General features: G+C 40.3%; 1 non-coding gene across 1 annotated transcript; it reads right to left on the minus strand.

The window, feature by feature from the left end:
- Positions 1 to 1,038: 1,038 nt before the first annotated feature.
- Positions 1,039 to 1,145, minus strand: LOC127109311 (small nucleolar RNA R71). Its single transcript, XR_007796626.1, has one exon. It is a non-coding gene; the product is annotated as a small nucleolar RNA R71 (small nucleolar RNA).
- Positions 1,146 to 4,873: the final 3,728 nt, after the last annotated feature.

Raw genomic sequence — 4,873 nt, forward strand, 5'->3', positions numbered from 1 at the left:
TAGATATAAGGAAAAAGGGATAATTATACACATAAGTATTATCACAAAAGGATTTGTCATATCGTATGACATTTTCGTGTCTTGGGTAGCAGTGATGTGTTGCTAGATAGCGCTCACTATTTATTATGTTAAATACGTGATTTAATATAATTGGCAATTCCGCGAAAACCTACAGGGTCACACACAAAAGGACGAATTGATGAGAGATAGAGTAAATAAGGAACACTGTAAGGTACGGTGCACTTAAGTGAATTGTAGAACATCGTAAGGTACGGTGCACTTAAGTAGAATACGAAATATGGTAATGTACCAAGCACTTAAGTGATTTTGGTATATCATGAGATATGGGCCACATACACTTAAGTGGGCTCTTTAGCTACCCACAGAAGTGGTTCTACAAATAGAACCCTTGTGTAGAAGCATTGGATTAGCTGAAAATTTTGTTTCTCTCTCTCTCTCTCTCTCTCTCTCTCTCTCTCTCTCTCTCACTCACTCAAAGCCTTCATTCGTAGCAGCTAGCACTGAGACTGGAGGATTCAGTTCGTGTGGACCGAGTAGAGGTGTTATCACCATTCAACGTTCGTGATCACTCCTTCGATTTGCATCAAGGGTTTCATTCGCCATAAGAGGTAACGATTCTATCACTGATCATACCCATTCGTAAGGATCACTAAAGGAGAAAATTTTAATTTCCGCTGCATTTTGGATCGCTATGCTCCTTCAGTATTGTGCACCTTCCGATTGCGGCTAATAATTTTGAACTAAAACCTTCCTTGATCGGTATGGTGCAACAAAACCAATTTTTCGATTTGCCTTAGGAAAATCCTAATCTTCATATTTCTATTTTTGTTGACAATTGTGTTACCGTTAAGGCAAATGGTGTTGACCAAAATGTCATCCGCCTTCGTCTATTTCCCTTTTATTTAAGAGACCATGTGCGGGCTTGGATCTAATACTTGCCCGCCAATTCTATTACTTCATGGACCCAATTGAAAGTGGCCTTTCTTGCGCGGTACTTTCCGCCAAGTAAAATAACCCAAGCTAGGAATGAGATTAACAACTTTAGGAAAGAAGATAGGGAATCTTTGTTTGAGGCGTGGGAGCATTATAAATATTTGTTAAAACTATGCCCTTTCCATGGGCTTGAGAAGTGGATGATTATCCATACCTTTTACAATGGTCTCCTTTACTCCACAAGGATGACCTTAGATGCAGATTCCTGCGGAATCCTAATGAATATTCCTCAAGATGTAGCCTATAATTGTATAGAGGAGATAACCAAAAACCACCACTCATGAGAAAGTTGTGATAAGTTGCCGCTAAGTCTACCCCTAAAACCAATGGTATTTATGAGGTTAATGTGTTTGATCATATGAACGCTAAAGTGGATGTTCTTTACCAAAAGATACACCTTCCACACCTACTATTCCATCCCTTGTTGCTTATGTTGCCCCCGCCACTCTCTACTGTGAGATATGCAGAGTTAATGGGCATACCGATAGAGATTATCAAATGTTCCTCACGGGAGGATCCACCTGAGAAATTGATAACTTTGTGAACATTAACCAAAAGAACAATCCCTACTCCAACACTTATAACCCGGGGTGGCGTGATCATCCCAACTCCTCTATTAGGAAAAACACCCCCCAACTAGCCATAGGACCTCCGGGTTTCCAAAAAGCTACACAACTCGAGCCTAAGAAGTCTAACCTTGTACTTTTGATGGAAATTTTTGTTTTGACATAAACCCCTCAAAATGATGAGTTTAGAAATCAAAACCTCCTTACTAATGAGGCGCTTAGGCAATTGAACACTAGGGTTGATAATGTTGTCACTCATACCAAAATGTTGGAGACTCAAATCTCCCAAGTGGCACAACAACAAGTCAATTATTCCTTCCCTCCCGGATCATTTCCAGGATAACCCGAACAAAATCCTAAGAGACATTTGAATGTCGTGACAACTCGTAGTGGTAAGAAAGTGGGTAGTTCTAATGAGAAAGAGATAGAGGTTGAAGCGAGTGCGCCAACACCTCCCAAAAAGGAGGTCATTGAAGAGGTTGAGAATGAGGCACCCTATGTTGCTCATCCTCCCTATAAACTTACTGTTCCTTTCCCACAAAGGCTTGTGAAATCCGAAGTATAGGCCTAATACAAAAAGTTCATGGAACTTCTCAAGAGGATTCGCCTCAATGTGTCTTTCCCCGAGGTACTAACTCAAATTCCCTCATATGCCATGTTAAATTATATCCTTTCCAATAAAAGAAAGCTAGAGGACCATGAGACCATGGCCATGACCCTTGATAGTAGTGCGTGATTCAGAACATGGTAATCCATAAGCTCAAATATCCGAGAAATTTCTCTATCCCTTGTCATATAGGTACCATGGAATTTGAGAGAACATTATGTGATATAGGAACTAGTGTTAGCTTAATGCCCTTGTCTGTGTGCAAGAAGTTGGATATGGGAGACATGAAACCTACCAATTTATCTTTGCAATCTGTTGATAGATCGGTTAAGTATCCTATAGGTGTGTTAGAGGATGTCTGAGTGAGAGTTGGAGAGTATTATGTGTCGATTGACTTTGTGATAATGAACATCGATGAATATTGTCAAATCCCGATAATTTTAGGAAGACCCTTCTTAGCTACGGCGAGGGCCATCATAGATGTCAAGAGAGGGAAGTCGACCTTTGAGGTGGGAGAAAAGAAAATTGAATTCATTTTAGAAAAACTGTTGAAGAACCCTTCTTAAAGGGATTCTTGTTGTTTGGTTGACCTGTTAAGCAATTGTGTTCAAGAGAACGCATCGGAACCTCCTCTGACCACTAAGTTGGAAGAAAATTTACTAGATGGTACTGAGATTGAGAAGGTTGATACCTAGGTTAAGGGTTATGAAGAAGCCTTGGGGGAAAATTCCATCCCCGCTTACCAAGGCCTTGATGTGTCTTTTAAGAAAGGTAGTAAGTCCAAGAACCATAAGGCCAGTTTAGGGCCAAATAAGAATGAGTATAAGGATAAGAAGAAAGTGAAAGAGAAACTCTGTGAAAAAACATATCAAAAGTATGAGCCTCCACACCGGAGAAAGAGAAAAGAAGAAGGTTGCATGGCATGGATGTCTAGTGTGAATTGGGTCCTGTCAATGGCTAAGGGACATGTTAAGGATTCAAATTTTAAGGAGGCACCCTCTTGAGTTAAAGGTGTAAGTGGTCGAGCTAAACAATCTTAAACAAAGCGCTTCGTGAGAGGCAACCCACACTTTTTCGGACTAATTTTTTTTTCATTTCTTTTTCAGTTAATAAAAAGATCACAAGAACGGAGCCGGACAAGTACATAAGTGTTGGAAAAGCTGAGAAAAACTGTTTATGGAATCATTCCCGAAAGAAAACCCCCAAGAACCAAAGAAACCAAAATTCACCATAGAAAAAATATAGGCCTATTATGAGCACTGGTAGATCTTGCTACGGGCCATATTAGGCCCAACCACCAAACCCTAATTTTGTCAACCAAGCGTGTGGGAAATAACACCCTGCTACGGTCGGTCGTAGCACATGCTACGAGTCGTAGCACATGCTACGAGCCGTAGCAGGGCATGCGAAGGGAGAATCCATATTTTCAATCTTTTTCAAATTCAAATCTCTTCTTGGGACCCTACACACCTCCAATCACACCAATCATCGCTCATTAATTTTCATTAAATACACCAAATCATAATTTTCAACCATCATTACCATTATTGATTCTCTTTCGAAACCCCTCATCTTTTCCAAATTATCTAAACAACTTTCTCCAAACCTTTACAAAAACTCCATTGTTCTCAACAACAATGCCTCCCCCTTTACCTTTATACCACCCTAACTACCAAACCACCTTTACAAAAACTTCATTATCCACCATCCCAAACCTACTTTCGGGCACAAATTCCCTGAATTCTTCACTTTAAAGTTTTCTCAAAAAGCTTCATCAATCAATGGGACCTAAGAGAGCCGACAAGAGAAAGAAAGTGACGGAGTCATCAAGGCCTTGTAAGAGAGAAATCACATGTTCATCAAATCCTCACAACGTCGTCTTTGATGATGACTCACAAGCTAAGCGGTACTCCATGCTCATCAAGTGGAGGATCACTCTATCAAGCCACATTTGTGAAAACACCCTTACTACTCTTGGCCTTAAAGCCGAAATAGATAGGATGTTCCATTCGATTGGTTTAATTGACTTCGTGCAAAGGGAAACGCATACCTTTGAGTACATTAATCTTGAGTTTCTTAGCACCTTAGACTTTAAGTTGCAAAAGAAGTATGTCGATGGAACGAGGTACTATTATGGTACTCTCAAATTTGGTTTATTTGACCAAAACCAAGAGCTAAGTGTAGAGGAATTGGGCATATCCTCTAATTGCCCATCTATGGGCAGGGTGATGTCCCGAAGGAGTTTGATGCCAAGTGTTTTTGGTGTTCTATTTCCAATGATCATTTTTATACTACTTTGGAAGCCAAGGCATCCGCTATGGTATGCGCAAAAGGCGCTTGCATGCACCTTGTTCGGACGAGGTGATAGTACCAGAGTGGCTACCCAAAGGGAGCTATTTTTCTTGCATTTTATGGCCACTAATGTAATTTTTAATGCAGTCGCCTTTGCAGAAAATTATTTGGGTAAGGCTTCTTGAGCTGCCACCGGAGACACTTCGATAGGGGGTATGATTACCCAAATCTCCGAGTTCCTTGGTTTTTAGTTCAATTTGGCAAAGGAACATGTCATTGAGGGAAAAAGTAAGATTGATATGGAAGCCCTTGTTCATCAAAGGATGATTTATGTGGACGAAAACACATATACGATAATGATCTGAAGCAAGTCCATTCTTGAATTGCCTAATCC

This window comes from Lathyrus oleraceus, chromosome 7, assembly GCF_024323335.1.
Source record: "Lathyrus oleraceus cultivar Zhongwan6 chromosome 7, CAAS_Psat_ZW6_1.0, whole genome shotgun sequence".
Classification (NCBI taxonomy): domain Eukaryota; kingdom Viridiplantae; phylum Streptophyta; class Magnoliopsida; order Fabales; family Fabaceae; genus Lathyrus; species Lathyrus oleraceus.